The sequence below is a fragment of the Spinacia oleracea genome, chromosome 6 (assembly GCF_020520425.1).
Source record: "Spinacia oleracea cultivar Varoflay chromosome 6, BTI_SOV_V1, whole genome shotgun sequence".
In the NCBI taxonomy this organism is placed as follows: domain Eukaryota; kingdom Viridiplantae; phylum Streptophyta; class Magnoliopsida; order Caryophyllales; family Amaranthaceae; genus Spinacia; species Spinacia oleracea.
Genome location: NC_079492.1, coordinates 121,798,720 through 121,810,687, shown reverse-complemented (window position 1 = coordinate 121,810,687; position 11,968 = coordinate 121,798,720). Strand labels below are relative to the sequence as shown.

At 36.5% G+C, this 11,968-nt stretch overlaps 1 non-coding gene across 1 annotated transcript; it reads left to right on the top strand.

The window, feature by feature from the left end:
* Positions 1–565: 565 nt before the first annotated feature.
* LOC130464493 (small nucleolar RNA R71) lies at positions 566–672 on the top strand. The gene has a single exon (XR_008924902.1). It is a non-coding gene; the product is annotated as a small nucleolar RNA R71 (small nucleolar RNA).
* The last annotated feature ends 11,296 nt before the right edge of the window (positions 673–11,968 follow it).

Below are 11,968 nucleotides of genomic sequence, written 5' to 3'. Positions count from 1 at the left end.
TTGGTTGTAGTTGTTCCGTGGTTGGTAGGGTTGGTATGGCTGTTGTGGTGGATGTTGGACTTGGTGAGGGTTCTGGATATTGTTGCTCCTGTAGGATAGTAGAGGGTTGTTTTTGTAGCCCTCATTGTAAGAGTTGGAGAACGGGTTATTTTGTTTGTAGGATTGAAATGCGTGACATTGTTCAACAGAGCTCCTACATTCCGGTGCATAATGACCAGACATTCCACAACTTTCACAAACAGTAGCAGGTTGGGCACTCATAGCAGCTACACTAGCAGGTTGGGCAAATTGAGTATTGGCTGCTTGCATATTATCAAACTTATAGTGTAAAGCAGTCAATTGGGCAGTTAATTGTTCAATAGAATTTAAATCATGCTTACCACCCCTATTAGATAGACCTCTAGGATTTCCATACTGGGCATTGTGAATGACTATCTCCTCAATCACCTCCATAACTCTAGGCACCTAAAGTTGCATGAACCTCCCACTGGCAGCTGAATCCAACAAACATCTAGACTCATTGCCCAGACCATTATAAAACTGCTGAATCAAGAACCAATCTTCCAAACCATGGTGCGGGCATTCTCTTTGCAAATCCTTGAATCTCTCCCAGACCTCGAACAAACTCTCATCCGCTTGTTGTGAGATACCTAATATCTGACCCCTCAGACGAGCCGTTTTCTCAGGTGGAAAATATTTAACATAAAAAGCAAGAGCCAAGGATTCCCAATTAGTGATTTTCAAAGCCGCCCGATTCAACCCATTAATCCACAGTTTAGCTTTCCCACTCAAAGAGAACGGGAAAAGTATCTCCATAGTCTGCTCCGGAGTCAATCCCTTTTGCTTGATGGTGGAAAAATATTGGATAAAGGACTGAATGTGAAGATTCGGATCTTCACCTGGTTCCCCACCGTACTGGCGTCTCTCGATCATGTTAATCAATGCAGGCTCAATCTTGAAGGTCTCAGCTGTAATAGAAGGCATGATCGCCTTTGGTAGCACGGACAGACTTGGCTTAGAATAGTCTGTAAGTCGTGGGGTAGGTGGCGGTATCAGATTTTCGTCACCCATCTCTATCTCTGAAACTGAATCTGTATCTGAAGGAAAAAGATCGCCAATATTATGATCAGAATCAGAGTAATTCCCACACTGTGCAATGAAAGTTCTTCGTCTACGAAAGGTTCTTTCGGGCTCAGGATCGAATGGAGTAAGATTACTAGTACCTACGGTCCTGGGCATAGACAAAGACTACAAAATAATGTGAGATCCAGTCTCAAGGAACGTGGGTTCCTTGAGTAGTAACAAACAATAATCTAGGATAAGCAATCAACAACAGAAAATAAAACCGTTTCCCCGGCAACGGCGCCAAATTTTGACAGGCTAAAGTCGTATCACCTAATCAAAAATAACCTAAGGTCCACTAGCTAGGTAGCAAGGGAAGTCAGGATCGAATCCACAGGGAAACAGTCGTTCTTTCTACTATCAATTAATTAATCTAGACTATTGTGAACAAAAGTTGGTTGATGGTTTGTATGCTAAGACTACGAACGATAATTAAACAAGAACGAATCAATATATTAAGGAATCTAGGGTATAGGTTCGCCAACAAATAATAATCCAGGACATTGAACAATCGCGATAATCAACAAAGTAATTAATTAGACTAGCATGCTCTCTCAAGTCGATACTAATCATAGACTTAGAATTAACGGGCTCTCGCTACGTATTAACTCTAATTCCACCTATTGACACAAGCCTAAACATCAAATTGCATCTCTCGAATCTTAATTTGATGTTGCATAACTACCACAATTAAACCTGCGCAAATCTAATTGTATAGTGAAATAAACCAATCAATAGGAATCAATTACAATGCCAACAATCATAATCATTCAATCATCCCTTCATATTATTCATGGATCCCCAACCCTAGAAATTAAACTACTCAAGCATGTTGACAATAAACAAAGCAATAACCATAATTGAAAGCATTATTAAAGCAAGACAATGAATTGAAATAAGAAATAATACCTATTTGAAGAACAAAGGGAAGTGAAAGCTTGAATTTTTATTGAGAATTAAACTAAGTGTTTTTGCATAAACTAGAGAGAAAACTAGGCTAAGGAAAATAATACTAAGGTTCAATACTAGAAAATAAAGTGTCCTCTAAAAATAATTAAAGCTTGTTTATATAGTTTACCAAAATAAAGCCTAAAAACGGAAAGTAAATGCGCGAAAAACTGTTGGAGGTTGGCGTCGCCCGATCGGGCGTCGCTTCGCCCGATCGGGCGATCCACTCGATAGTCGGCCCAATCGGGCCAAAATCCGCCCGATCGGGCGGTTTGTGAACTCTCCACATAGGCTCCAGGATGACTGCCCGATCCGGATCGGGCGAGCTGCGCCCGATCTGGCGCGCGTTGATGAATCCAAATTGCCTAAATTTCGCCCGATGGTTGCATTTCGCCCTCAGCTTCCAGGGCGATTTGCAATCTTCAATGTAGCTCGCCCATATCACTGAGTCTAACTCTCGGGGCTCGACCATAAGCATCCAAGGCTCCCGAAAGTCGACGATGGAGGTCCCACACTTCCTCGGGCTCATATAGTGGCCTAGATCAACATGAAACGGGTCTAAAAAGACCAATTTCTCTTAATCAAACCTGAAACTCAAGGCACACTCAATAACACACATTAGTATTAGAAACGGCTCCTAAGAGCACGTTTGACACATAAAAGTACGAAGGGACGGGGGTAAAAATACTATATAAAACATGCATATCAAACCTCCCCAAGCTAGATCCTTGCTTGTCCCTAAGCAAGGAAATCATCGATGAACACAAATCCAACTTCACCCCCAACATAATTCAAAATGAAAAACATAATTCGAGGCAAAATCCAACAAGCATGCATCAATGTCAACCAATCAAATTCATTCAATCGCCAATCCACCTTAACAATCGTCACGCAAAGCGAACCACAAGTGTACATTGGAATTCAAGACTAGTGCTCACACACTCGTCACTCATTTATGTGGCGGATAAAAAATGTACCCGTTCGCTCCCCTCCCAACATATATGTGTACAATGCCCTCCTAAACTCACAACACTCGTGTGTCTAGAAAAACATGCACTCAACCTAGTAGTCGACTCGGAATGTGTCATGTCATAACTTGCATTGATAAACAACTACTTTCACATTAATACAACTCTACGCACAAAGGTCGGAAGGTCTTTCAAGCTAGCTTGTAATGATAGGCTTAGGTAAGGGTGTGGTAAATTTGGGTAAAATGTGAGCTTAAAGCCTTGGCTTTGGGGAGCATAAATCCTAGCAAATCCATGATCAATCACAAATAATGACCACTACTCTCCTACTCAACACATGAATAAAACAACAAACAAACCACACTATACTTTCTTGCCTTGATTTCACAATTATAACCAATCACTCATGAAGATAAGAAATCGTAATACCGGAGTGACAAAAGCTTGAACTATTTTGAGAATAACGATTTTTTTCCTCTTTTTTTTTTTTCTTGCTCAATCTCTTTTTTTTTCTTTTCTTTTGGAACCTTCACATTTTTTTTTATTCTCCTCATCTCATTCATTTTTCAGCACATTTTTTCAACAACAATCATGATAAGAAGAACTTCCCTTTTCAATACTCAATATGCTCAAAATGTACCACACTACAACTCCCTCACCTCACTACTATTATCTCCCCCAAGCTAGGCTTGGGACTAGTAACCAATGGGGAATTTACGGGCTTGTAATGTGGTTAGTCACCGAATAAAGGGCACAAGCACAACATGGGTAGAAAAAGAGGGAACAAATGTATCTAATTTCATCTGAAGGCTACCTAAATAGAAAAATGCCTTCGTCCTCCACAATGTGCATGTATATGAGTCATAAAACACTACTAATAGTTGCAAACCAATACTCAAAATCAATGACACACCAGGAAGCTATCACACATCCTAACCAAGTCAACTAGTCAAGCACCAAGTCCAAAAGTAGTTAGTCGGAGTTGACTCATGTTTAGGCATCAAAGCAATCGAATATCAAATCATGGCTAACACATCTACATTGCCCATCATCAAATACCAAGAATCAAAATAATTTCCGCTCAAGGGGCACAAGGAAGCATGATATTGTATTCATCGGAACGTATTTTTGTATTTTTCTTTTCAAAGCAATAAACTAATCTAGAAAGCATTAAACACACCAAAGGAACACACCAAAATAAAGAAATGCGAAAAGAAAAGAAAAACATACCTACAATGTACAAGTAATGTGAAACCCCCCCCCCCCCAAACCAAATCAGACAATATCCTCATTGGCTCAAGGGTATCGAACCAACTCGATCTCATCTCCATCATTGACGGCCATGGCCGCCATCATCATCATCATCACCATCATCTCTGCCACCATGCCCGCTAGGACCCGCTCCCCACCCTCCGTACTGGGTAGGTGTGAAGGTGCCCATAGAACCCGGAGCTCCATATCCCTCCGCGGGATAGGTATACCAGGTAGGGTGCATATATTCATGATCTTATTGTGCATCAAATGGATGTGAAAACTGCTTTTTTTGAATGGTGATTTGAAAGAGGAGATTTACATAAAGAAACCAGAGGGATGTATTGCTCCTGGACAGGAAAACAAGGTATGTAAGCTCATTAGATCGTTATACGGTCTAAAACAAGCACCTAAGCAATGGCATGACAAGTTTCATCAAACTATTATTTCTGATGGTTTTGTGTTAATGATTCTGATGCTTGTGTGTATTCTAAACTTGACAAGTTTGGTTGTGTTATCATATGTCTATATGTGGATGATATGTTGATTTTTGGAACCAATATAGATGTTGTTAATGCAACCAAGGCCTTCTTAAATTCTTGTTTTGAAATGAAGGATTTGGGAGAGGTGGATGTTATTCTTGGCATAAAAATTATTAGAACTTCATATGGGTTGTCTTTAAACCAATCTCATTATGTTGAGAAAATTTTAAAGAAATTTAATCAATTTGATTGTACACCTGCGAAAACCCCATATGATTCTAATATTACTTTGAAGAAAAATAAAGGTGATAGTGTGTCTCAAGAACAATATGCCAAGATCATTGGAAGTGTGATGTTTTTAATGAATTATACTAGACCAGATATTGCATATGTTGTTAGTAGATTAAGCAGGTATACTCATAGTCCTAATCGTGATCATTGGAATGCTTTAATAAGACTATTGAGGTACTTGAAAGGCACTATCAATTGGGGTTTGCACTATCATAGGACACCTTGTGTTTTAGAAGGATATTGCGATGCTAATTGGGTGTCAGATAATGATGAGATTCATTCTACTAGTGGCTATGTTTTCACTCTTGCTAGTGGTGCTATTTCATGGAAATCATCTAAACAAACTTGTATTGCTAAATCTACAATGGAATCTGAGTTTATTGCTTTAGAATTGGCAGGTCAAGAAGCCGAGTGGCTAAGGAGCCTGCTAGCTGATATTCCATTGTGGGGGAAGCCAACTCCATCAGTGTCCATGCATTGTGACTCACAAGCTGCAATTGGCGTAGCGAACAATCAATCCTATAATGGAAAAAGGAGGCACATTCGCGTGAGGCATGCAATTGTTAGAGATGTGATCAGAAATAATGTGATATCACTTGAGTATGTAAAGTCGGAGAGGAATATTGCATATCCTCTCACCAAAGGCCTTTGTAAGAAAATGGTGCATGAGTCAGCACAAGTAATGGATTTAAAGCCTATTGAGGAGTGAATTGTGATGGATACCCATCTTGGAGAAATCTAAGTTCAATGGGTCAAACTAAGTCACAAAAGAACTCGCGTTTTGTATAATACTGCCGTTCCTATTAATAAAGTGATGTAGTAATTTTGTTTTACTGTCAAATGTGTAAGGATGAGCCAAAGCTCTTAATAAGTTCATAACCTATTGAGGTGGTTTATGACAGTATAAACCTGATGAACTTACCTATGTGAATGTGGGGGCTACGCCCAACCCCCTATGAGGTCCCTTGGCTTAGGACCTCTAGAACGTTCATGAAAGACCAGGAATTTGTGGGGCACTGACTATTAAAGTTCGCGAGAACACTACTTGTTTTGAGAAAAGTTTGGTGCGCAGTTGTGTTACTACAATCCCCATGAAAGGTTCAAGGATAAATCCACCTTATATGGCTGTATGACATACTAGTATGCACTAGGTATCAATTCAAGTCCACAAGACATTGATACTTGTAAAACTAAGTATCCCTTGCCCAGAACATCTTTCATTACCAAAGCCGTTCTTCTTTTGAATCATGTGGGGGAATGTTGGAGTTGTTCCTCCAAAAGGGATGCTTCAAAAGAAGGAAAACTCAATTGTCCCACATTGATAAAAAAAAACCCATGCTTCCTTATTTAAATATCCCACTACCCTTTAATGATTTGTTAGAAGACTAGAGAGGTGGGTCTAGTAACCACACACGCGCGCGCGCCGGGCTCGGGCGAGTGGCGCGGCGCGTTCGCGGGTGTGGGTGTGGGTGGGGCACCTTTTTCTTAACCGTTATTATTTTTGGTCACGTAATCTTTGCAAGATTGACGTAACGGTTAATTGATTTCTTTGACGATTTGATTTCCGTCAAAGATATTATTCCAGTTTATTGCTTCAGTTACGGAATCAATCAAGGACTAATTGATTGTGCTTCCGTTTTTAGCTTAACCGTTTTGGCTATAAAACTCGACCTTCCCTTCCAGAAAAATACACACAGAAACATAATCTCTTCCTCTTCTCCGAAATGAAAACACAAAACCACCATTGTTCTGGGCATTGCTTAAGGGTGTTCTCAATCTAGTTCTTCGTCGTACACCGAAGGATTGGAGTCGTGTATCCCTGGGGGTCGGTTGCTACGAGTCCGCGTGTACTTAGCGGGGCAAATTCGAGGGCAGTGATTGGTGTCACGCCACGACATTGTTACAGATAAGCTTGTTCTAATTATTGTTCTTATTAGTCATAGTTCATACAAAGTTCTTGTCTACATCAGACTCGATCCTTACAGAACCAATATGTTCAGATCAAAACCGATTTGTACAGATCATGTCCAGATCAGAATCGATATGTCCAGATTATAACTGGTCTAGATATCGACTCTGTACAGATTATGTTCAGATCAGAATTGATCTGCAAAGATCATGTCCATATCAGAATTGATTTTTACAAAGGACCATATCAGAACTGGCCTGTACAGATCATGACCAGGTCAGAACTGATCTGTACAGATCATGACCAGATCAGAACTGATCTATACAAATCATGTCCAAATCAAATTCGATATGTACAGATCACGTCCAGATCAGAACTGATATGTACAGATCATGTATAGATAAGAACTGAACTGTACAGATCATGTCCAGATCAGAACTGATCGTACAAATCATGTCCAAATCAAAACGGATCTATACAGATCATATCCAGATCAGAACTTATATGTCTAGATCATAACCGATCTATCTAGATCATGTCTAGGTCTATCTAATATAAGGAATAGTTAAATCATGAGCAAAGTCAAATAAATAATAACAATATTGTAAATTTGTGTAACATTTATTTTACACGGAAGTCGTTTAATATTAATAAATGTAGATTTTTGTTTAAACTTAATTATGAAGAATCAGATCAGATCAGATCAGATCAGAAAAATAAGTTCAGATCAGATCAGATCAGATCAGAAAAAATAAGTTCAGATCAGATCAGATCAGAAAAAATAAGTTCATATCAAATCAGAACAGAAAAAATAAGTTCAGACCAGATCATATAAGACCAGACCAGACCAGATCAGATCAGGTAGAAGAAATAAGGTGAATTAAACATGCCCTAAGTTAGTTGGCATCCACCGATAGTGAGTATATTTTAGCTAAATAGTGTGAGTATATACGGAGTAGTATTTTAAGAAACAAAGAGAGCATACAATAATTGTCGCATTTTCTAAAATAGCTTAGACTACTTAATTACTTTTTTACTTATGACTTGATTTCCTAATCTTCTTCTCTAAAAATGAGGCTTTGATTGAAAGGGTGGGTGGTAGACAATTATTATATAAAAAAAATAGTTAAATTACATTGCATGTGCCAATTAAATTGAAATGGGCGTAAAACGATCAAATTGAGACAGATATAAGGAATGCTCCGAATAAAGACCAGAAAAAGTCAAAGTCCCTTGTCAACTTAGAGAATCTTTACTTTCTCCCCAATCCATTTCACAACACCTCATCAATGGGTTCCTTCTAAATTTGAAAGTCAACTTGTGTTGCTGACTACCAGAATAAGATCACAGGAAAAGTAGAATTGGTCCATAACTTTGGCTTTTTTTTCCCTTTTTCTTCTTCTAGCGAATTGAAGTGATTTAAAGTATGTGTTTACCTGGGTGTGTATACATCAAAGTTCTCCCCCACAGAGATTCTTCCATTAGTAATGGAACAGCTAGATCTCTATCGAGTAGTATTACTATTGTATGGTCATGATCCGCGTGCCAGAGATTAAGGCTTCGTCTCATTGGACTTATTTTGACTGAATTTATATTATTTGAATTTAATTGAACTTATCTGAACTTATTTTTTAAAAAACTTATTTTGTCTGGAATAAAATTATTTGTGTATGGAAACATCTGAAAGAAATTTATTTTTGCTGAACTTATATTATCTGAACTTAACTGAACTTATCTAAACTTATCTGAACTTATTTTATCTGAAATAAGTCAAATAAGTCGAACAGATTAGAGCCTACAGTTGATGATACGGAGTAACCGATCGATAAGTTTGGTTATCAGCTTGTTGATAGTTGTTCCCTGGTTATATTATCTGATCTAGGTAGTTGATTGTATTTGCTGGGTTAAATACCTGATTGTGTTTAGTTGTTTGTGTACAAATATAGCTAGGGATAAATATATAGTACTCCCTCCGCCCCTTTTTGTTCTTTACGTATTCCGTTTAAGGTGTCTCCTTTTAAATTATCACATAAATGTCTTAATATTCTGTCAAAAATCGTGTCAAATGATTATTTTAACCAATTAAATTAAGTAGGACATTTAATCTCTCATACTTTTCCGTTAGGGCACTAAATCTTTCACACTTTCCCTATGTCAGATTTTGGGTAAAAGTGAAAATATTATAAATAAACGTAATTTGCATTGTCTACATAAAAAAATGGAAGGAATCTAAATCCATATTAATTAGTCGTTAAATCGTGTGCATGACACCATACGTAAAGAACAAAAAGGAACGGAGTAGTTGTTTCAGTTACAAATTAACCAATACGGAGTAAGTTGTAAGCTTTTCCAAAAAGCTCATCATCGATCTGAGTTTTTCTAAAAGAGCTATTTGGACAAAAAGCTCTTTCAAACAACTACGCCGTACTACAAAAACCTAAATAACTTTTTAAAAATAGTCTATAAGCTAATTTGCATCCTCTTTTTGCTCCAAAAAGCTATTAGCCAACACAAATTCTTATTTAGAAGGGGTGTACAATAAATATTATACACCAGAGTAAAAGTTAATTCAAGATGCTTAAAAGTTAAGCTTATGTATGTAAAGTTATCTATTTTTTAGTGATAAATTTTTTCATTTTAGTAAAACTTATTTCTTCAAAATCACTAATAATGTATAAAATTAATCATTTAACCTTTTAAAAGGTTTATCTATCAACTTTTTTATAATAATATAAAAGTTAATTGAGACTATGTTAAAGTTAAAAAAAAACTAGTTAAATGTTGTCTTGGTGTAGATAAATTTATTGTATACCTTGTGCGCGCAAAACGTTTTGACTAACCAATTAAACAAGACCACAGTAAAATCTAAATTAATAATATAAAATATTTGAATTTTGTTGTCTAATTCGAGTGTCTTTAAAGATGATTTGATATGCATTCGATGAAGTATTTCTTTTTATTTGTAAGTTCATATTTTCTTTAAAAATTCAAATGAGGAGAAATTCCAACGAAACACAAACCCTAACATATTTTTATTTCATGGTTGGTCGATTTATCAATAGGACTACGTAGTCAATAATTAGAATCGGTCCTTAATTATATGAATACTAGTCCAGCGTAAGCCCATAAACCATTAGAGATAACAAGCAATTTGGAATTTATTTTATTGCCTAAACAAATAATTAAAAAAAATTAGGGTTGGAAATAAATAAAGGCAGCGAGGGAAATATTAAATGTTCTCAGTTCACAGGCCGTCGAAACTAAGGATGGTGAGATTGCAAGTCGCTAAAATATTTGGCAGGCATGGCTTAGGCTTTGTTCCCAGTAAGGGATGTCAACGAGCCGAGCCGAGCCGAGTATTTGGATGTTCGAGCTAGGCTTGATAAGAAATTTCCGAGCTCGAGCTCGAGCCGAGCTTAACCGAGCTTTCATATTCCCTGTTCGAGCTTGGCTCATTTAAGTTTTTCGTTGTTCGAGCTTAGCTCACGAGTAGCTTGTTTAAGTTCAAGCTCGAGCCGAGCCGAGCTATTAACAAACGAGCTTTTAACAAACAAGCCTTAACAAACAAGCAAGATCGAATTTAAATGATCATATTAATAAATGAAATATTATTTTAAAAAATTATAAAAACATAACCATACCCAAATAAAAAGTTAGCACAGTATACTAACTAATACTATTTTATAAATTATAATCTCCTAAAAATCAAAATCTAACAAAATAATTGCAACTTATATTTACTTATAAATAAAAATTTGTCATATTTTTTTTAGAAATTTAATATAAACGAGGTTGAACAAGCTTTTAAACGAGCTTATAAACGAACACGAACGAGCTTGGAAACGAACATGAACGAGTTGTTCGCGAGCCTAAACGAGCCGAACACTAGGTTGTTCGAGCTAGTATCATTTATTAAACGAGCTTAAAATTTTTGTTCAAGCTCGTTTATTTATTTATTGAACGAGCTTTGACCGAGCTTTGACCGAGCTTGTTCACGAGTTGTTCACGAGCGTATCGGCTCATTGACATCTTCCCACCAAATTTTCAAGAACACAAAATTTCCACTCAGGTTTTTTCAATGTAAATTCCCTTTTCTTTTAATCTCCGTACTAGGTCTACCTTTGCTGTCGTTGTTTAGTTTCATACTACTACGTATCATTTAGATGAGCAATTCTTTGCATTACACACATTTCACATATAATTTGTCTTCGACTACGTCTCTTCTGTTCATAAATTGAATAAGTGAGGAAATCGAGTAATTTCTTCCAACTGAATTCATCCAAAAAAAATTACGAAAAATCCAAAACCTAATTATGTATGTTACGAGTAATTACGAAAAAATTCGGAATAAGATATGTAGGTTAAGATCTTGTCCCATGAAACACCGGTGCTTCATGTTTCTCTAATTTTGTACGATAGACTAGGTAAATATTTAGTCAAAAATATTTTAGTCAATAGATTTTTTTTTTTGAAGTATAGTCAATAGAAAATTTTGTAATTAGGCTAGTATACGTTTAGCATAATACTCCCTCCGTTTTGAAATAATGAGGGCAATTTATCTTTTCACGCTTGCCAATGTAAAGGTTTATACATTGATATCTCTAATTTTGTATTAGTAAAAATTATAAAAATTACGGAGTAATCTCTTTCCAAAAAGAAAAATTGACTAATTATTTACACATTCAATCATTTTATATAGGTATCCGTATAAATGAATATAGGTATCTCTGATAGAGTAATAGGTATAGAATTATAGACTAATTTTTGGTCAACCGTACATGTAATAAATTTACTACTTACTCCATATATTTTTGAGGTAATTGTTCATGGAATGATGGAATAATGATTTCGTGTAAATGTTAAAATTTGGCATACTTAATTTTTTAGTTTGTAGAATGTTGAAACACTAAAGGAAATTTGTCATGCATGCTTCCCTTTTTAATTTGTCATGTTTTTTAATATAACCGATTAATGAGAGTAGAGAGATTGAGTTTTGG